The following is a 24,227-nucleotide window of genomic DNA, read 5'->3' on the forward strand; positions in this document are numbered from 1 at the left end:
GCAATCTTTAATGACCTGACAACAATATCGTAGCTATATCCCTTTTTAACAAGTCAGTTTAAAGGTTTTGAAAGCTTTTGATTTGAATACTGACATTTTTGTGCTTTGTAAAGAATATAACCATAAAAAAATTGGATGTGAAATACCTGATGTCTTAAGACTAAGATTTAGACAAATCATGAGACTTTCTGTAAATTTGTTTTAGAATTAATAGTGATCTTGAGAGCACGAATTATGATTACTTTCTAAATGTCTTTCGCAATCTCCAGCATATCAAAACGGCTGTACTTTAGCATTTCGTTTAATTGCAATTCAAATATACAGATGTGGTTCTTGTTGATATAACTAGGAATATTAATTATTCCAAAATCAAAATATATGTTTTCCATAGAGGTATGTGCGAAGATGTATAGTTATAGCTGTAATCAAATACATGAAATTTATGCGGCTCTAAAAAATTTCATCTTCTCACGATTCGAATTTTTAGCATATGCCCCTCATAAGCATCATATATCTGTTTATAATATCCTGATAACAAATGCATAATATGTTTTTGATGTGTGTCCTCTCATAGACGTCTAGTATTAACATTGTATAAAATACGCAACTGTCCTCAACATTATTTTGGATGATAATCATACAAAGTAAATAAAAAGACACTATCGTTAAAAATATCAATTCAATAGTTATCAAAGTTACCAGGCTCATCATTTGATACGCCTGACGCACGTTTCGTCTACATAAGACTCATCAGTGACGCTCAGATCGAAATATTTCGAAAATCAAACAAGTACCCAGTTGAAAGCATTGAGGACCAAAAAATTCCAAAAAATTGTGCAAATACGGCTAAGTTAATCTATGCCTGGGATGAAAGAATCACTAGTATTTCGAATCATTCAAACTTGAGCAAACAGTAAATTTATAAAAATGCCGATACATGTATAATTGATATTTATGTCAATACTGAAGTGCTGACTACTGGTCTGGGAAGACCCTCGTGTACAAAACGTCCATCAGTTCAGCACTGTAATAAGATTTTTTTTTTCTGTATCAATATTGATTTAGATATCAATAAATTGAAACCATACTAATTTTTATACTGTTCCACACCCTATCGATACATATATTTTGACATTATACAATATCATGTTCTCTGACTGTTTGTGACATCTTTGTATCAAATTCATTGTATGTTGGATGATTTTATATTATATACTTTTTGTTTAAAACATCTTTATTTGTTTTAAACTAGCTGTCTGTAACTGCGAGTGAGTGAAAATATATAGAGTTTCTAACAAAAGCAAGTAAATTGTGTTTTCATGTCAATTCATCAAAGTTGGATTTATTCCCCTTTAGTTGTATTTGATTCACATACATATCTAGAATTTTCTAATAATTCAGGGTAAGGTTAGCACCTGCCACACTTTATTAGAAGAGATTCAAGCATATGGCTTTTTAACTTCCAGTCCCAAATTAAAGTCATCAAATTCTAATTTTCAGATAAGGAACTATAAAAAAAATCTAAATATATGTTCACTAAACATGTACTTAATAGTTATCAAAGGTACCAAGATTATCATTAAATACACCATAAGACTCATCAGTGACGCTCGGATCAAAATAGTTGTAAAGCTAAACATTCAAGTAAAAAGTTGAAGAGCATTGTAGACCTTCATATTTCTGTGAAAACTGATTAATTAGTTAAACTGTTGTGAACGAATTAAATAAAGCTTTGTTTTCTGAAAGCTCCAGTATAGCAAACCAGCTGTTCCGTTCCACTTTAGAAGCGATGTTGTGATATAGATTTATTTCTTGGTTATATTAATAATATTTTTTACACTGAAATTATTTCGCAGACTCACGATTTTTATACAATTATATGTGAAGATGTCGAATAACAGATATAAACTAATATGTATGGCATTCTGTAAAATTAATATCTTCTCTCAATAGTAAATATTAATTAACAAACATAATAATATTTGGGTCATTGCGTCTTTCGTTTAACGATTGTGAAGGGTATTTTGGGGAATTATATCCGCCGCCGCTAGATTGTAGGTTTTATCAATACTTCGAATTTGGCTTTGACATCCTCTTTTATTTTTATTATCCCTATTCTTTCCATGTCGTTACTTTATAGTTTCGACTCTAAAGTTCAATTGCTGATAAATGAGCATAGGAAAGTCTGCTTTCAACATACAAACTGGTTTATACTTCGGACTTTCTTTCAGTATGTTCAAGTATTCATTGGTATGATATTATTGATAACTGTTTTATTTGTTGATATGATAGATATAGGAAGATGTGGTGTGAGTGCCAATGATGACTGTTTTGTAGATAAAACGCATGTCGGGGGTACAGAATTTATATTTTTGAATCTATGATTTGGTTTTTTGTCGTCTAAACCGATATCATACATTTGAGTGCTTATATTGCTGTGCATCTTTTGTAGTTCGTATGATCAAGTTTAATAGATGTTGCAGAGATCTTAATAAAATTGAGAATGGAAATGGGGAATGTGTCAAAGAAACAACAACCCGACCAAATAAAAAAAAAAACAACAGCAGAAGGTCACCAACAGGTCTTCAATGTAGCGAGAAATTCCCGCACCCGGAGTCGTCCTTCAGCTGGCCCCTAAACAAATATATACTAGTTCAGTGATAATGAACGCCATACTAATTTCCAAATTGTACACAAGAAACTAAAATTAAAATAATACAAGACTAACAAAGGCCAGAGGCTCCTGACTTGGAACAGGCGCAAAAATGCGGCGGTGTTGAACATGTTTGTGAGATCTCAACCCTCCCCTATACCTCTAACCAATGTAGAAAAGTAAAAGCATAACAATACGCACATTAAAATTCAGTTCAAGAGAAGTCCGAGTCTGATGTCAGAAGATGTAACCAAAGAAAATAAACAAAATGACAATTATACATAAATCATGTAAATAACAACAGACTACTAGCAGTTAACTAACATGCCAGCTCCAGACTTCAATTAAACTGACTGAAATATTATGATTTCATCATATGAACATCAGGCACAATCCTTCCCGTTAGGGGTTTAGTATCATACCATCATAACATATATGAGAAGAACATAACCCGTGTCATGCCAACAACTGTTTTTAGAATAAATGTGTTTAGTTCCGACGCAAAGACCTTATCAGTGACTCAATATTAACGCCAAAATATGCAATCTTTAATGACTTGACAACAGTATCGTAATTATATCCCTTCTTTATAAGTCTATGCAAAGGTTTGTAAGTTGATGAGGTGAATGCTGACACCTTTGTGCTTTATAAAGAATATTTCCATAAAAAATTGGATGTGAAATACCTGAACGTATAAGAAGTCTGCATGTTGAGCTATATTTACGAATGAAGTCTTTATACCGATGATACAATTTAGTAAATGTTTTGACTAGTTTGTGATATCGAAAACCCTGGTGTAATAATTTTTCAGTAATACATAAATTTCTCTCGTTAAAATCTAAAACAATGTTACATACACGAGCGAATCGTACAAGTTGAGATATATAAACACCGTAAGATGGTGACAAGGGAACGTCACCATCTAAAAACAGATAATTAACGATAGAAAATTAAAAATCATCCCTTTTATCATAAATTTTAGTATTCAGCTTTCCGTTAGTGATATAGATATTAAGATCGAGGAAAGGGCAATAGTCATTGTTAGTATTGGCTTTATTTAAAGTAAGTTCACCAGGATAAATTTCATTAATATACATACTGAAGTCGTCATTATTGAGAGCCAAAGTATCATCCAAATATCTAAAAGTATTATTAAATTTGTTTATCAGATGTTGTTTTGATGGGTCTTTGCTTATTTTTGTCATAAATTGTAACTCATAATAACTAGTTAATTCTCCCGTTGCAATGTCTTGTCAAAGACAGAAAACTCGTCGCGGCTTGTTTTCATTTCTGCACTGTTTTGTCCTATTCGAAATTGTCTACAACATTCATTTGTCATGTGTCTGTGTCACTGATTAGTCCTTTGTAGACGATACGCGCGTCCGCCAAATATAAAAATTGCAATCCTTGTATCTATCATGATGAGTTTATTTTCTTTAGTTTTTAGCTCACCTGGCCGAAAGGGCCAGGTGAGCTTTTCCCATCACTTTGCGTCCGTCGTCCGTCGTCGTCCATCGTCCGTCGTCGTCCATCGTCCGTCGTCGTTAACTTTTACAAAAATCTTCTCCTCTGAAACTACTCGGCCAAATTAAACCAAACTTAACCACAATCATCATTAGGGTATATAGTTTTAAAAATATGTCCGATGACCCGGCTAACGATTCAAGATGGCCGCCATTGCTAAAAATAGAACATAGGGGTAAAATGCAGTTTTTGGCTTTAAACTCTGTAGCGCCGACCGTTTATAAAGTTTACCAATTTCAAAGCAAATGAAAAACTGGTGTAAAATAGATTCCGTTTATTATAACAGAAATAAATGTATTGCAATTTACAATAAATAGCATTTAAATAGTATCAACGTATGTAATTACCTATAAAATACCTAATCTGAAAAGTTATATCTGAAGTTCGTAAAGCAGCTGATCGTTAGCATCCAAATTTGAAACTGACTATAGTTGACATAGTTTACAAAGCAAATACACAAAAATAGATATTCCCTACTTCCGGTTAATGGTTACAATGTAAATATGAACGCTGTGTAGCAAAAGGCTACAATTATGAAAGATTATCGTTATAAATGAATGTGTAAAAGGTAATTCCATACAACTTTAACGTATATAAATGATTTGTTATGCAGTTCCTAAGAAAATTACTCCGCATAACATCTTAGTCGCGAATGACAACCTAAAATGTGCTACGAACTCCCGGTAAAATCATTACCAAAATATTGCGGGAATTATGAAAGATAAAATGAACTGCACAAACTATGTGCATTAAACAACGTAATAACTTCTATTACGAAAGTAAATTAAGGTAAAATGCTTTGGCACAACACTGCCTCCCGTCAAATAAAGAATTCTGTCCGCAGAATATTAAAACTGAACAATTTACCATTTATCAAGCTTTTTGAAAAGAGTTATTCATGAATTCAATCAATATAAGAACTAACCAAAAGGAATCATTAAAATGAAAAATTGAATTAACCTCTTCCTTAATAATTTTAAGAAACTTTTCTTATTCATACAAATATACAAATATATACATGCGCAATAAAACAATATTCAATATTTAACAACAATGTTTATGAAGATAAAATGTTTATCTGAAGTTAAGTTTTCTTTTTACTGGAAATGTCACTACACTCTTAATTTTCTTTGTGCAAATGTTTTCATTTTCTAATTTCTTTTCCATTGACTTCAGCTCTTTCTTCAGATCTTCTTTTCTCTTTTCCAATCTTTGTATGAAATCTCCAAATCTGAGGCATTCGAATTTGTGGCTATCCTCCAATTCTTTTATTTGCTTTTTGTGGGTTTCTTCCATATTTCTGTTCTCTTCCCTGTGTTTTTCCTCCATTTCTTTTATTTTATTTTTAAGACCCTCAATTTGCTCATCCCGTCCATCTACCTCTACTTCCATAATGCCAACTTCTTCCTCACTGATGGTGATTTCCTCATCATAGTCTGGAATAAATTCTTCCTCTTTCTCTGTCATCAAGGGTTTAATATAAATATCACTTCCAATCTTAACATTGTATGGGTTTGTGGACTTATGAAAAGTATGTACCGTAACAGTAGAATCCTCTCTGAGAGGCTTTCCTGCCATGGCATTAGCATGGTTTTTCCATTTTCCCTCCGTTAGTGCCTTGAAATTGCAGATGTTACATAAATAGGGAATTTGATTATTTGGAGTGTGTCTGAACATAAAATGTTGTACAGCTTCTTTCTTGTTTAAATGGGTAAAATCACAAAGCCTGCACTGCCATACTTTGGTTCCTACGACGTCAGACATTTCTATAAATAAAAATTTATCAAAAACTAAAAAATTGTTTTAAAATTTACACATTTTAAATATTCTACATTTTAAAAATTTGTTTTTAAAATTTACACATTTTAAATATTCTACTGGTAACTTGCTTTTGCCCAAATTGGCATGTTTTCATTACAGGGTTTTAATCGATCATGGTGAACTACCTCAGTGCGGAATTCACCGCGAATCTCATAAACAACAGTGCTGAGAATTTTAGTTATCACTAAAGGACCAAGCCATGGAGAGCGAAACTTTTTATTTACGGTTTTGTCAAATTTGTATACCAAGGCCCCCAACTCATATTTATTGTCAGTCAATCGTGTGTCATGGTCACGTTTTTGTCTTTCTGCATTGCTCTTTAGATTTTCCCTCGCAATCTCATAAACGTTTTGAAAATGAGATTTTATGGTTTAAATGTAATCTTCATTGTTCTCAGTTCTGTTCTCATGGCTTCTGAACATCAGGTTCAGAGGGATATTGACCTCTCTACCTAGCATCATGTAGTTTGGTGAAAATCCTGTAGCCGGATGAGGGGTACTTCTGTAAGCAGCTAGCAGGAGATTAATGTATTCATCCCAATTTGTTACATTCTTGTTGACAAAGGTCTTGATCATACCACCAAGAGTCTTGTTAAATCTCTCTATTAAACCATTTGATGGACGGATGATATGCAGTTGTTCTGGTTTTGTTTATTTGGAATAAATTACAAACAGATTTGAAAAGGTCACTTTCAAAGTTCTTTCCTTGGTCTGTATGCAATTCTAGTGGTATGCCAAACCTAGCAAAAAATTCCATGACTAGTTTCTGTGCTACCAGGTCAGCATGCTGATGTGGTATAGGGTAGGCTTCCATCCATCTGGTAAAATAATCGCCTATAACCAGTATGAATTTATTCTTCTTCTTGGTTAATGTCAGTGGACCAATAATGTCTATGCCAATTCTGTCTAATGGGTATCCCACTCTATAGTCCATCAAAGGTGCTTTTGGTTTTTTCCCCGTTCCTTTTATTTTATTGCTTATGGTACAATTCTGTATATGTTCTGTTATATCCTGACTCATCTTGTACCAGGTAAAAACTGTCTTCATTTTCTCTATGGTTTTCTTAACTCCCATGTGTCCAGAATAAGGGGTGTTATGGCTCAAAACCAATATATCCTTCTTAAATATTTGTGGAACAATCAACTGTAAATGATTTAATTTACTCTTGGCATTTATCCATTTCTGATAAACAATACCATCTATCAATTCAATATTCTCCCAGTTTAACCAATATCTCCTTGTGGCTGGACTTAAACTGGCACACAATTCTCTTTCTGGTATTTTTCCTTCTTTTTTCCATTGGTGTAAGTATTTTAGATCTTGGTCTTCTTTTTGGAACCTCTGCATTTCTTTAACTGAATATTTGGCCAACCAATCTGACTGTTCTTGTGACCTTGTTACCACAGCTCTTACTGTGACTTTATAATTCAGTTCCTTTACATCATCTACTTCAGTCTTAAAACTTTTCCATTGCTCATTTATCTGTTCACAGGCTTTACAGGTGTCTTCAGAACTGTTTGTAGAATGGTTACACACTGGAACATCATGTTCTTGTCTAGATAATGCATCAGCATTTTGGTGTTTTAAGCCTGGACGGTGTTGTATCTCAAAATCATACTGTGAAAGGGTTTCAATCCATCTGGCTAGTTGCCCTTGTGGATCTTTGAATCCAAATAACCATTTCAGAGACCCATGATCAGTTCTGACGATAAACTTTCTGCCAAGTAAATAGTGTCTGAATTGGTTGATAAATGTTACCATGGCTAAAAGTTCTCTTCTCGTGACGCTGTATCTTTGTTGAGTCTTATCTAATTTCTTTGAGGCATATGCAATCACTTTTTCCTTCCCCTCTTGTACTTGGTGAAGTACTGCGCCAATACCAATGTTGGAGGCATCTGTGTCGAGGACAAATTTTCCATCTGGATGAGGGTATGCTAATACCGGACTGGTACAAAGTGCTGTTTTCAAATTGTCATAACTTTTCTGAGCCGTTTCTGTCCATTCGAAAGTGACATCTTTTCTAGTCAAATGACTTAATGGAGCAGCTATCTCACTGAAACCTTTAATAAATTGCCTGTAATAGTTGCAAAGGCCCAGGAACTTCTGTACTTCTTTCATTGATGATGGTACCTTCCAGTTCTTTACACTCTCGATAAGCTTAGGATTTGGTTTTATGCCATCTTTTCCTACAATATGTCTAAGATACAGTGTCTCGCTCTTCATCAGGTTACATTTGGATGGTTTTAGTTTTAGACCAGCCTTGATGAGTCGTTGAAATACCTCGTCGAGTCTGGATAAATGCTCTTCATAATCTGAACTGAAGATGATTATATCGTCAAGATATATTAGAAGGGTCTTCCACTGTAATCCTCTGAAGATAAGCTCCATACATCTCTGGAACGTGCTTGGTGCGTTACACAAACCAAATGGCATTTTACAGTATTCATACAATCCATATTTTGTGATGAACGCTGTTTTTGGCTGATCTTTTTCTTCCAACTGTAACTGCCAATAACCACTCTGAAGATCAAGGCAACTAAATAGAGATGCGGAGGCCAGACAATCCAGACACATGTCTATCCTAGGCAACGGATAGGCATCCTTAATGGTCAAATCATTCAGTTTCCTGAAATCTAGGCACCACCTAACAGTGTTGTCTTTCTTCCGAACTAGTACGACATTGGAAGCCCATGCTGATTTAGATGGCTGGATTATCCCCTGTTCCAATTGTTCATCTAGGTTCTTCTTATCTTCATTATCAAATGCTGCTGGTGTTCTTCTTAGTGGTTGTCTATAGCTAATAGGAGCAGCCCCTGCTGTATCAATTCTATGTTTGACTAGGGAACATGTTCCCAAATCTGCTTTTGAAGAGGCAAAAGCCATACTGTTCTTCTGTAAAACTTCAGCTAATTTCTCTTTTATGCTTTCACTCTCTATGTCTTTACTGCTTCTTTCATAAAGATCTTTCAGGTGTTCTGGCAACAGTTGATTTTCGGCCTTTTTCTTCTGTTTACCATTCAGCTCATTGATTTTACAAATCTTTATCTCTGATTTCCACTTTTCTGGTATATTTGCCTTTTCTATGGTCTCAGACAATGTGAAGTTTTGCTTGGATAACTCATGTGTTTTACACATCTTGGACTGTTTGCTTGTCAAAGTATCGACTCTGTCATTCTCAAGTTCAAACATGTTTTCTATGTAATCAACAGGATGAAGTTCACCAAGTAGATAGTTTTTCTTCAAACGTATTGGTTCTGAATCTAAATTTATCAGTCTAACTGGAATATTTTTCATGAAGGGGTCAACTAAAGTCTGTGCCACCATAAACTTCCTGCTGTCTTCTATAACAGGCTGTATCATGGAATACCGGGTATCTAACAACTCTTGATTTTGACCGCAACCATAAAGAATAACTTCTGAAGATGGTGGAATGGTGAAATTCGAATCCAAGACTACTCTTGCAATTAAGTCCGACTTGCGTTTTACTTCACATTCTATCCATTTTCCATTTAACTGTATTCCTTTTCTAGAGTTAACTGTAATATCCATTTCATCAAGGACATCGCAGCCTAACAATAAATCATCACCTATAGGTGCTACATATACATCCCAGACAAACTGTGAGTCTCCAAGTGTTAACGTCACTGCTGCTACCCCTTTGGTTCCCATTTGCTTCCCTGCTTCGGCAACAACTAGGTTTTTTTTCAGTGCTGGTTTTAACTTTGATCTGTTTGTTTTTGGAAGGCGGAAAAATATCTCTTCATTTAACACAGTAACTTCTGCTCCAGTATCAATTACAGCCTTGATTTTCTGATTGCTGACCTCCATTGGTACCTTTATACTGGCTGCTGTTATGCGATCAATCACAATTTCCTCTTTAGTGTTCAATATCACATCTTCATCAGCACCTGTATTCTGACCATTTTCATCATGTGAATAAAGACCTTGGTCCTTTTGCACAGACTCAGCAAACAAATCTTGCTCTTGATTAACACTAGCAAATTTCAACATTTCCTCCTTCTTCTCTCTAAGCAACAAACATTGCAGTATTCTTTCTATTGGATCATCACTTGTCTGGTTTATCTTTACTACTTCTGTCTTACTTTTACTATTGTGGGCTGACACTTGGCCGTCAGTTTCAGCCCTCTTTAGTTTAAATCGTCCTCTTGGTCTTGATTTTGTCCTTGGTTCTGCCTCAGTTTTGGACAGTTTCTCGCAAAATGACCTTCTTCTTGGCAATTATAACATCTGTTGTTATTCTGTTTTTGTGTCTGAAAACGGTCTTTATTCTGCCATTTCGATCTTGGATCAAAGTTTCTCTGATTTTGTTTGTTATAATTAAAATTCTTTGGTGCTTGTTGGGTGTTCAACTTGGCATCCATAATACTCTCAACGGACTTGGTAACCTCAGTAGTTATGCTATCTTTAATGTCCCTCCCAAACTGATTTAGCCTCTCTTCAGTCACAAAACGTTTCCCGCCAATTCGTCGTACATCTAATTCTTCAGTTGTACTGTAACTGACATCTCTGTCCTCTGTTTCTACTTCTATTTGTCTTATTTGATTTTTCCCTTTTATACCATTTTTACATGTTGTATGCCATGCGACAAGGTTGATAGTCTCCTCCATTGTTTTTGGTCTTTTCGTCAGAACATCATATGCTATGCTTTGATCTGGTAACCCATTTAACATATGTTCTATGGCAATGCTATTGAACAATTGTTGGTTCATTCCTGGATATGTCTTTTTCACCATTGTCTGTATACGTGCTGCATACTCATTGGTTGATTCTTTGTAACCTTTTCTGACTGTCTGCAATTCCTTTCTGTATGTTTCTGGCAAACTATTGTCACCAAAACGACTTTCCATTTCTTTGGACAGGAGTCTAAATGAACTTCTGATCTCATAAGGCAGCTCTGCGGCAAAATTTGCAGCCTCATCTTTCAGGATTAGCAATATTTCTTCAGCCTGGCGTCTTGGGTCCCAGTTGTTTCTGTCTGCAATGATTTCAAATTGCATAAGAAATGTGCTCCAACCTTCTTTACCGTTGTAAAAGGGCAATCTTGATCGATATCCATCCTGTGTGCTCGACATTGACTCTGTTCTGCCTCTTGTTTCTCTACTTGGCATTCCTTGATCTGTTTGACTGTTTTGCCATAGGAAATCTCTTTCTCTTTCTACTTCTATTATCTTCTCCCTCAGTCTTGCCATTTCTATCTGATTAGTATCCATGGTGTTACTAGGTGGGTAGATATGTGTGTCGCTGCGTGAAACCATTCTTGGTGGATTAACAGTCTGGTCATAAGTCATGTCAATAGTTGCTTTATTCTGAGTGTTCAGTACACTTTGAGGTATGTTCATTGCACTTGGAGCGCAGTGGTATGGATAACTTGTGCTCAGTGCACTAATTGATTGTGGAAAAGTGTTCTGTACACTTTGATTAGACAAATTTGTGCTCAGTGCACTATTTGATTGTGGAAAAGTGTTCTGTACACTTTGATTAGACAAACTTGTGCTCAGTGCACTATAATCTGACAGGTAAGTGCTCGGTGCACTTTGAACAGGGGCAATTGTGCTCAGTGCACTATTTGATTGCGAAAAAGTGTTCTGTACACTTTGATTGGACAAATTCGTGCTCAGTGCACTATAATTTGACAGGTTAGTGCTCGGTGCACTTTGAATAGGGACATATGTGCTCTGTGCACCATACGGAAAACTATAAGTACTTTGAATAGGTGGACTAGTAGTATATGAATGTGAACTTTGACTATTTATTGAAACACTGCCTAATGAATTACCCATATTTAATGAAGATGGACCAGCTTGGACTGTGGATGTATGTAAACTTGGCGTCATACGAGAATTTCCCTCACTACTTGAAAATATTGGCAATGGTAGCCCTCTATTCCGTAAATTCATACTGACTTTGGGCAAAAGCAAGGTTTATATCTTATAATATACTGTGTGTAATGCTTTAATAAATCTGTGCTTGTTTATATTGCCCAAGTTTGTTTGTTTGTTGTTTATTTTTGTTAATTTTTTTTTTACTGCTGAGTATCAGTTACTCTTAATTTTGAAAATGTTTATTACACTTAAAGATATCAGAAATCTTTATAGTGTTTACCTTTAAGGTTTTTTTTTTAATTGAAAAAAACGATACACCTTTGAGTGTCAGTCACTCTTTAGTGCTCACTTATTTATACTCAAATAATACACCTTTGAGTGTCAGTCACTCTTTAGTGTTCACTAAATAATACTTAAATAATACACCTTTGAGTGTCAGTCACTCTTTAGTGCTCACTAAAAATACTTAAATATTACACCTTTGAGTGTCAGTCACTCTTTAGTGTTCACTAAAATATGTATATATATATAATTTTTTTTTAAATAACACTTTAAGTCTCAAATTAACTTTTTGTTTTTCTTAATTTATACTTTTAAAAATTATCTCTATTTATTTTTCTCCCCCTTTTTGTTAAAACTCTTTTGTGTATCAAGTTACACTTTGAGTATCAATAATTTTTAAATCAAAAGAATTTCAGTGGCAATTTAATAAAAATTAAATTCGTTCACCGCTGTCACCAATTTGTAGCGCCGACCGTTTATAAAGTTTACCAATTTCAAAGCAAATGAAAAACTGGTGTAAAATAGATTCCGTTTATTATAACAGAAATAAATGTATTGCAATTTACAATAAATAGCATTTAAATAGTATCAACGTATGTAATTACCTATAAAATACCTAATCTGAAAAGTTATATCTGAAGTTCGTAAAGCAGCTGATCGTTTGCATCCAAATTTGAAACTGACTAGTGTTGACATAGTTTACAAAGCGAATACACAAAAATAGATATTCCCTACTTCCGGTTAATGGTTACAATGTAAATATGAACGCTGTGTAGCAAAAGGCTACAATTATGAAAGATTATCGTTATAAATGAATGTGTAAAAGGTAATTCCATACAACTTTAACGTATATAAATGATTTGTTATGCAGTTCCTAAGAAAATTACTCCGCATAACATCTGAATCGCGAATGACAACCTAAAATGTGCTACGAACTCCCGGTAAAATCATTACCAAAATATTGCGGGAATTATGAAAGATAAAATGAACTGCACAAACTATGTGCATTAAACAACGTAATAACTTCTATTACGAAAGTAAATTAAGGTAAAATGCTTTGGCACAACAAACTCAAAAAACAAAGCATTTAGAGCAAATCTTACATGGGGGGTAAAATTGTTTATCATTTCAAGATCTATTTGCCCTGAAATTTTTAGATGAATCAAACAACCCATTGTTAGGTTGCTGCCCCTGAATTGGTAATTTTAAGGAAATTTTGCTGTTTTTGGTTATTATCTTGAATATTATTATAGACAGAGATAAACTGTAAACAGAAATAATGTTCAGCAAAGTAAGATTTACAAATAAGTCAAATGACTGAAATGGTCAATTGACCCCTTTAGGAGTTATTGCCCTTTATAGTCAATTTTTAACCATTTTTCGTAAGTCTTAGTTATCTTCTACAAAAATCTTCTTATCTGAAACTACTAGGCCAAAATAATCCAAACTTTGCAACAATCATCTTTGGGGTATTTAGTTTACAAAATGTGTCCAGTGACCCGGCCATCCTACCAAGATGGCCGCCACAGCTAAAAATAGAACATTGGGGTAAAATGCAATTTTGGCTAATAACTCAAAAACCAAAGCATTTAGAGCAAGTCTAACGGGATAAAATTGTTTATCAGGTCAAGATCTATCTGCCCTGAAATTTTAATATGAATCAGACAACTTGTTGTTAGGTTGCTGCCCCTGAATTGGTAATTTTAAGGTTATTTTGCTGTTTTTGGTTATTATCTTGAATATTATTATAGGTAGAGATAAACTGTAAACAGAAATAATGTTAAGCAAAGTAAGATTTACAAATAAGTCAAATGACCGAAATAGTCAGTTGACCCCTTTAGGAGTTATTGCCCTTTATAGTAAATTTTTAACCATTTTTCGTAAATCTTAGTTATTTTTTACAAAAATCTTCTCCTCTGAAACTACCGGGCCAAATTAATCCAAACTTGGCCAAAGTCATCTTTGGGGAATCTAGTTTTAAAATATGTCCGGTGACCTGGTCATCCAACCGATATGGCCGCAACAGCTAAAAATAGAACATAGGCGTAAAATGCAGTTTTTGACTTATTACTCAAAAACCAAAGCATTAAAAGCAAATCTGACAAGAGGTAAAATTGTTTATCAGGTCAAGATCTATCTGCCCTGAAATTTCCAGATGAATCGGACAACCCGTTGTTGGGTTGCTGCCCCTGAACTGGTAATTTTAAGGAAATTTTACTGTTTTTGGTTATTATATTGAATATTATCATAGATAAAGATAAACTGTAAACAGCAATAATGTTCAGCAAAGTAAGATTTACAAATAAGTCAACATTACCGAAATGGCCAATTGATCCCCTAAGGAGATATTATCCTTTATAGTAAATTTTTAACAGTTTTCATAAAATTTGTAAATTTTAATCAACATTTTCCACTGAAACTACTGGGCCAAGTTCATTGTTAGCAGCAAGAATGTTCAATAAAGTAAGATGTACAAAATCATCACCATCACCAAAACACAATTTTGTCATGAATCTATCTGCTTTCTTAGTTTAATGTTCACATAGACCAAGGTGAGCGACACAGGCTCTTTAGAGCCTCTAGTTTAGTTGTCTATTATTTATACTTTGATTTATCACAAGGGTAAATAACATTTAAGACAATTGTGGCCGATAGTCACTGTACCCTCAACGTTGACAAGTTCAGATAACATCGGTTTTTGGTTTCAAATTGGTTATTGTTCATCGGTCTTTTGTTTTTCAATGTTGTGTGTTTTATAGACTGGTATTTGTCTTTTCGCAGCTTTTTCTATTTTACGTCAACTTTCGTTGTTCTATTTTAAACATATAAAAAAGATAAAGAGCAAAAAATCAATATATTTACGGTCAGAATATACATAGGTAAGTCATTAAGTATTAAAGTTGGATTACCTTTTTTAACGGTATCATTAAAATGAAGCACTTAATTTTTTATGTTTATTTTCTGTGACTTCCATGTCTGTAACTTTTATTACACAATTCTCTATTTGACATGGATCGAATCAAAAGTTGTATTTATATTTGTATTATCCTTTACGTCATTCAAGTGAGAGGTTTAGCACATTTAAACCAGGTTTAATCCACCATTTTGTATATACAAAAATGTTTGTACCAAGTCAAGAATATGAATAGATATTATGACAATTTTTATAACAAAGTTTCCATTGGAACTTCTGTTAGATGGAAAATATATACGTTGACAAGATGACTTCTCTTTCAAAAATTTAACAAGGCACTTTTAATGATTATGGCAATATGTAGTGTCCTGAAATAGGAAATCAATGGTTAACTTATAAGTCCTCAATATTCTTCCTCAATTTTATTTGACCTTTAATATTTATGATTCGAGCGCAGTCTGTGGTGAATTTTTGTACACGAAATGCGTGTCTTACATACAAAATTATATGCGTTGTATCCTTGATGACTTTTAAACACACTAACTTTTGAGGAGTTCCACACGGAAAATTTTGAATTGTTCTTTCGAAAGTTTTACATCTTCACTCGATTGGTCATTTATTCGATGGCAGATCATTGGGATTTGTTAGAAAGAAGTCAATCCCAATTGCATTTTTCTAGTTTAAGATCAATCCTGCTTAGTCATGTTTATTTGAGTTAGTTGAATGTGTAATAGGATACTCAAGACTAGTACTTTACAATGTCAATTATAACATGTCAATTACCAAAGATTTGGAAAAATAATAGTTTTGTCTTGTTTTGCAAAATACTAATTACCCTATAATATATTAATAATTGTATTCAGCAACAGCGTTTGTTTGTCAACAGATATAATCTATGGTTCACTTCATTTCATCTCAAATTCATTTACATATCTGTTTATAACTTATTTTGTATCATCAGCTCAATAGTCTGTACTCTGGTACAATGGTGCAATGATAACAATATGTTCATCAATAAAACAATATATATATATATATGATTATTGGAACGAAGCAAAGAGCAATGCAACATTACAATTAGAGTTGTTTAACGATGAACAATCAAGTGATACGATCTCCCACATGCGAAAGTCTTTTAGGCATTAAAATTGACCCTTCCCTCACATGGACAACCCAAATTGACATGATCTGCTCAAAAATATAATCTAGACTATATCTACTATTAAAGATTAAAAAATTTCTAAATCGAGACTGCAGAAAATAATTCTATAATGGTTATATCTTGCCACTAATTGATAATTGTTGTATAGTGTGGAGAAGTTGTAGCAGTGAGGGTTTAAAAAGGATATTAAAATTACAAAAGAGGGCTGCTATATTAATACTAGAAACAGACCCATTCGCTCCTTCTGCACCCTTATTCAAACACTTAAACTGGATGACAGTTGAGCAGAGAATAAAATATCATAAGTTAGTGTAGATATTTAAGTGCATTAAAAATGATGACCCATCATATCTTACTAACAAGTTGCATTATGTTTCAGACAGAAATCCATACCCCTTGAGAAATGCTGTTCAAGGAAATCTCATACTCCCTAAACCAAAAACAGAATTATTCAAAAAATCTTTTATGTATTCTGGACCAGTCTTGTGGAATAATTTGCCAATACCGTTAAATATTATAAATATTAATTCTTTCTAATACAAAATAACAGATCATTTATTGAAATCAACCTAGCTGTATAAATAATATTAAAAACTGATCATGTCATCATGTTTATTTTTTCATCACATCTTATCAAGTTGTTTTAAACATAATTATCATACTTGACTTTTTATACTTATGTATGCAATGTATATGTTTGCATTTTGTTTGATTTTTCATTATAAGGGCCTCAGGGAAGATATTAAGTTAGATAGCTAACTGTGTAAACCTCTTAAAATAAAGTATTGTTGTTGTTGTTGTTGTTGGTACTGACATGATAATTATTATACTTTTCTCACATTTTCCTCGACATCTTCCGTTGTGAATTCGATGTATTAGCATATTTGATCATTCTAATTAAAATGTTTGTTTTTCACCACGTCTGTGCTTTCGTACTTACCACATAGTCCTTATAATTGGTACTTTGTGTTCTAAAATGAATACATAGTTTTGCCTTAGATAAAGAGAATAGCTATTTAAACTCTTAATAACATAATCGGTGACATTTTAAAGAATTCAAAGTTTTATATCTCATGATTAAAACAGAAAATAACTTTTTTCAATATAGCTTTGATCTTCTGTAGTTGTAAATGCAAATAAAAAAATTCTAAGAATAATTGGTTTGATTTAGTAGCATAACGCACGTTTGCATTAAACGAACCACGTTTAATTTTTAGCTAACAACCGCGTTTTTAAGATGTCGTATGTGTACTCAAATGTCGAAAATAAAGTTGAAAATGTCTCGAATAATTACAGCGCCCCCTTACGGTCATTGTCCGATGTTTCATCAAAATGTTGGTGAATTATAATGTCTGGGTTATTCGAGTTATACATGTAAAAGATTCATTACTAATTTACGACCGTCAAACCAAACTTGAGGAAAATACCTATTAGGGATACATCACGATCTTATTAATAATAATATCATGCTTTGATATTAAGCAGTTTTGAAATAAGATCCTTAAAGTTATAATTACTTTTTTTACTCAAGCTTTTTTATTACTTCATCACGACAACCAATTCAACGTCACATGCGTAAGAGTTATGAACAATGACATAAAAAAAACAGATTTTTTTCCCTGTTAATAGCTATAAATACTCCGTTATCAGTTTATTAAATATTCTTGCCTGTTTTGCTTGATTCTGATTTTCGCCGATCACCCAATCGGCAGCCATTATAATTTCAAAATCAAGTAAGAATTGTGTTAATTATTTTTTTCTAGACAGAAATTGTTAAATGAATTTTACTTTCTGCGGTCAATTGATTTTCTGATTGCACGTGACGTCAACATTATTCTAAATGTAACTATTTTCTATGGTGCTTATGCCAAAACCATGCCTGTGTAGAGGTGACCCTCTGGTTCAAAAGGCAGTGTTTCTGATCTATTAAGCGGAAATTTTAGATAACACAACACTAATTTCAAGAAAAGCCTTCTTCATATAGACAAAAACACTAAATATTTTGCATGATACGCTATGGAAATATGCTGGATAAATTTAGTGAGATTAAAGCGCCTTTCTAGATATACCCTCATCGAGTACGCACTTGAAAAAACATTGAAAAGTCATGTGCGTATAGTACTTAAGAATACTTAAGAAATTTATGAATCAAAGTTTATGTTATCATTACTCTTAATTTGCAGAGAAATACTCATAAATGTTTTTTTTTCCTAAACTGAAATATTAACCTTCTTTATTTTGATAAATTAGTTTTGTTTAAGAGGCATTTAGGAGAGATGAAGACTTATTATGTTTAACAAAAACGAATAAACGCAGTATTAACACGCATATCTATATTTCATCAGCCACGTTTGGCTATATTTGAAATGACAGAGCTGCTAATCCAGGTTTAATAAGACAGTTCTAGACATCAGGTGGGTTTTACTGCTTATATTCTATTTTGAGACACTTTAAGATAACAATACAATATTTTAATCCTATAACAAATACGAAAGAAACATAGGTACAGAGATGCAGCAATATGCTTCTGTTTACACACATTTTAAACATACAAGACAGTGGAAAAATAGAAACCCTCGTTTTAGCCAGGAAACCCCATATGTTTGTTTACACACTTGACGAAAGAACTGTAAGAACAGATAATGGATATTGAAGAATCTAAATAGTTTAAACCCGCTGCATTTGCTTGCAACTGTCCTAAGTCAGGAACCTGATGTCGAGCGGTTGTCATTTGTTGTTGTGGTTCGTTCATATTAAGTATTTTTCGTTTCTATTTATATAGATTAGAGCGTTGATTTTCCTGTTTTAATGGTTTTACACTAGTCATTTTTTGGACCCTTTGTAGCCTGTTGAAGGTCGTACTTTGACCTTTCATGGTTCACTTTTACAATTTTTTACTTGGGGGATAGTTTTCTCATTGGCACTCATACCACGTCTTCTTATATCTTTATATGACTTTGGAGGATTCGGGCTTATCTATAAGTCGATAAGATTAATTGAAGGATCACGTTTTTTCTTACAATTGTACTATATACACAAACGTGTTGAATTGTAATGACGATTACAAAGGTTGTTTTACGAAACATTTTCTTTTTTAAAATATGTCAGAGGGCTATTATCCACTGTACAATCATGCATGGATATTCTAGTAGACAATATATTCATTGTTTTATACTTTGTAAGTAACATACATACTTTGAAGTATTAAGACTTGCAAAAAAAAAGATGAGCTTTCTAAATCTGATAAAAGACAGTTAAAATAACCCTCTTCAAAACATTTTATTAAATATTTTCCTTGGAAGCGCTTGAACACTAATATCCAAAGTATTAAACCATTGTATGCAACAAAGCAAAACGAATACCAGTTATAATAGCATAACGTTCTGTGTCATAACATTTAAGAGAATAAGAAATAAAAGTTTTGTACTATTTGTAGTTTTCTATATTTTCACAATTATATGTTGGCAGTTTCCAGATAGAATGTGACTTGTGCCTTCAGTGCTGTACGAACTGTTTATAATTTTCACCAAATTCTAGCTGTCTATCCTTCCATTTCTTGTTGTTTTATCAAAATTATATGTGGACTTTCGCGTGACGTTTTAGCTTTCTTGTTCTCTAAATGTTGCCTGCTTCTAATCATATCATTTCGTTAGTTTTCAAAGTTTCCAAGAAATGTTTGCTCCAATATCAACTTATGAAATAGTATACACGTTTATGGTTTATGAGCCCTTCTGTAGCCAATTTTGTACGAATTTTTCAAACATCAATTGCATCAAAACTACAGATATAATGCATAATAGAGACAGGCCATTTTGTACATATCCTAGGGGGAAACTTGATGGAAAGCATTATAATTTACTGTTTCGTTGCATTTTAAAGAAAAAAAAGTTCTTTGTGGCAAATATACCAAGATTTATATAGAATATCCACAGCCTTTAATATAGAGATTTTTGTTATAAAATTTGAAACATAGATTAATCACTTGATTTTCTCTGATGTGCTAGTGATTATTTTTTACAAAAAGTTCTAACCAACCTGTAAATTCAAAAATACCTCGTGCAGAGTCACTAAAGTCGAGCGCACCCTAAAAGGTGTACTTGATTTGGTCCATATTTTTAATTGTTTTAACCAATAACTACATTAATAAACTTATTTTTAGGAAATCAATGCTAGCACTGCATGCAATTATCCTATATCTATCAGTCATCAAATTGTCTAATATGATAGTACAAGGATAAAGGCTGTGGATTTTCTATAAAATTTTCATATGTTTAGCATTGAATCAACAGAAGGGTACATAATCCTTAAGGTTTATGTACCCTTCTGTAGCCATTTTTGTACGAATTTTTCAAACCTCAATTGTGTCAAAACTACAGATATAATGAATAATAGAGATAGGCCATTTAGTACATATTCCAAGGGGAAACTTGATGCAAAGCATTATTTTTTACTGTTTCATTGCATTTGATAGAAAAGGAGGACTTTGTGGCAAATAAATCAAGGTTTTTATAGAAAATCCACAGCCTTTAATACAGAGATTTTTGTTTTAAAATTTAAAACATAAATTACTCACTTGATTTTCTATGATGTGCTAGTGTTTATTTTTTACAAAAAGTTCTAAGCAACCTGTAAATTCCAAAACACCTCGTGCTGAGTCACTAAAGTCGAGCGCACCCGAAAAGGCGTACTTGATTTTGGCCATATTTATATTGGTTTTAACCAATATCTACATTTATAAACTTGTTTGAAGGAAATCAATGCTAGCACTGCATGCAATAATCCTATATCTATCAGTCATCAAATTGCCAAATATGAGAGTACAAGGATAAAGGCTGTGGATTTTCTATAAAAATCTTGATTTATTTGCCACAAAGTCCTCTTTTTCTATTAAATGCAATGGAACGATAAAAAATAATGCTTTGCATCAAGTTTCCCCTTGGAATATGTACAAAATGGCCTATCTCTATTATTCATTATATCTGTAGTTTTGATACAATTGAAGTTTGAAAAGTTCGTACAAAAATGGCTACAGAAGGGTACATGTACATAAACCTTAACTAGATGAGATATATTTTGTGTCCCGTTTATTAACCCAAACCCCTTCCTCCTATACATCCCGGCACTAATTGAAGAAATGTGAACGTGTTGAAACAATTAGAAAGGCAAAACATTCACTTATAAGTCGGGTGTCATCATTATTGTATTTAGTTGATCGAGAAATTGTTTTAGCATGAAAAGTCTCATAGAGTGTGAATAGATTTTGTGAGGAAATATTATGGCAACTTTTATTTACCACACACTGTGTGACAATACCAACGAACCAGTTGGACTCACTTGTAACGTTTTATAAGAATTTATTTCAAATTGCTGCATAAAATCAATTAGTTATGGTTGTGAAAAATGATGCACAAACTTACTATTGCTTTATACAGTAATAAGAGATAATGTATACTATTAAATACATGTACGTTTTTGTAATTCTAGAAAATGTTGGTGCATAATTGAAAGTAGCAATTACAAGAAATTATCTGTCGAAATCTGTTAAAATTGCATGTTCTCTCTACGTACTTATAATCATAAATTTTATGGTGTTGTGAACTGTATATATGTAAAGTCATGCTCATGATTGCTATTGAAAAGTATTCATTTCGGTTTGATTAAAGTCATAAGAAACCTTTAAATAAAAAAAATGGATAGTTTTCATTAAAAAACTTGTGTACAAATATTTTTTCCTGAAGAAAATTCTTTAATGTATTCATATTTAGAAGAAGTTTATTTTATTTTAATTGCTTCCTTCCCCTGACATATTTTCCGTATGCAAAATTACCCATCTCGTGAAAATCCGGTGATCACAATACGCATTGATGTCCTTAATATAAATTATAATCTGAATTTACATATTTAACACGTGCTAAATTTTCGTGCTTTTTTGTTGATTTTTTTTCGATTGTTGACAAACAGGTGACAATCGTTAAACTTCGGCTTCAAAACACGAACTTTAATTACCTGCAATATTTTCACAGCAGCACTGACCGATTGGAAAAAAAAATTGACGAGAATACGCAATTTACACGAAAAAAATGATAAATTTGTGCACAGAAGACTAAGTGAATGATGTTTGTATGCATTGCTTCAAGAATTGGAAGAACATAATTTTTCACCTGTCACTCGTTTTTTTGTGACTTTATGTTATTATTCCTTCACCTTTGGCCTGTGGAAATTTATATTGTGGTTATTAATGGATGATGCGAAAACGTACATTTTGTGCAAATATCTAAATCAAATATGCAGGGGGGCGGGGGAGGGGGGTGGAACTGAAGATAGAAAAATATAACAATAGATATAAGAAGATGTGGTATAAGTGCCAATGAGACAACTATCCATCCAAGTCACAATTATATGAGAAAACCATTAAAGCTCAAAGTACAGTCTTCAACACGGAGCCTTGAATCACACCGAACAGTAGCTATAAATGGCCACAAAAATATTACTAGACTTAAGTGTAAAACCATTCAAACTGGAAAACCAACAGTCCAATGTAAATAAAAAATGAGGAACGAGAAACACTTATGAACCACATCAACAGACGACAACTACTGAAGATCATATTCCTGACAAGGTGCAAACAATTGCAGCGGGTTTTAAAGTTTTAATGGTACCAAACCTTCATCCTTATCTGAAACAATAGTGTTATATCACAACATATAAATACATGATTGTCATTTAACATGCTTTCCCTGTGTCTCTTATGTGTTAGTATATCCCAAGGATCGATTAGAGTTCAATATGACATCATTTTCTAGTAGGATTATTAAATGTTCGCCCTTCAACCCAGTCGAAACCTTTTCAAGGAACTACATATTGTATTTAATATTTAATTGTTATGAGGTAAAGATTTGCAACTGGACTTAAAGCGATCGCATACGCACTCAATTAACCTTTACTTTATATATCTTAATATGAGACGTGCCAGGAAAGTCGACACTACTGCTGGCGCCCGTGTTGGATGGAAGATGAATATGATATGATGTTGAGACCATCTCAATAAGTACAAAAACTAAAAGCTTATGTTACCTGTTACATGTTTGATACCACCGCGATAAATCTTAAACAGTTGTACGCAGGAGAATATAAAATTACTTTTTAAGAACCATAATTTTTTTTGTATCTCATTAAAGCAGAAAATAACTTTTCTCAATATATCTTTTATCTTCTGTTGTTGTAAATGCAAAGAAAATAATTTCAAAGAATAATTGGTAGGTAAGTTGAATTTATAAGCATAAAACACGTTTGGATTTAACGACCCACGTTTTACCTTTAGCTAACAACCGGGTTTATAAGATGTCGTATGTGTACTCAAATGTGAAAAACAAATATATTAATCTAAAATAATGTTGTTAATTTCTCGAATAATTACAGCTCCCCCTTATGGTCATTGTCCTACCACGATAAAAATGTAAATAAAATATAACGACTGGGTTATTCGAGTTAACAGATTCATTACAAATTTACGACACCAAACCTAAGGAAATACCTATTAGAGAATACGTCACGATCTTAACATCATGCTTCGATATTAAGAAGTTTTGAAATAAGATCCTTAAAGTTATATTTATTATTTTTACTCAAGCTTTTTTTTATTACTTGATCACGACAAACAATGCACCGTAACATGCGTTAGAGTTATGAAAAATGACATATAAAAAAACTGATGTTTTTCTGTTAATAGATCTTTATAAATGCTCCGTTATCAGTTTATTTTAATAGTTTTGCCTGTTTTGCTTGACTCTGGTTTTCACCGGTCACACGATCGGCAGCCATTTTAGTTCAAAATCTACTTGAAGTAAGAGTCAATAGTGTCTTGATGCAGTAAAAGTAAGTTTAACATAACACAACTGTTACACTAGTTTCAAGAAAAGTCTTCTTCATATAGACACAATCGCTTAATATTTTGTATGATATGCTATGGAAAAACGCTGTATAGATTTAATGAGTTTAATGCGCATTTCTAGATATACCTTTATCAGT

This window comes from Mytilus trossulus, chromosome 1 (genome assembly GCF_036588685.1).
Source record: "Mytilus trossulus isolate FHL-02 chromosome 1, PNRI_Mtr1.1.1.hap1, whole genome shotgun sequence".
NCBI classification, from domain to species: Eukaryota; Metazoa; Mollusca; class Bivalvia; order Mytilida; family Mytilidae; genus Mytilus; species Mytilus trossulus.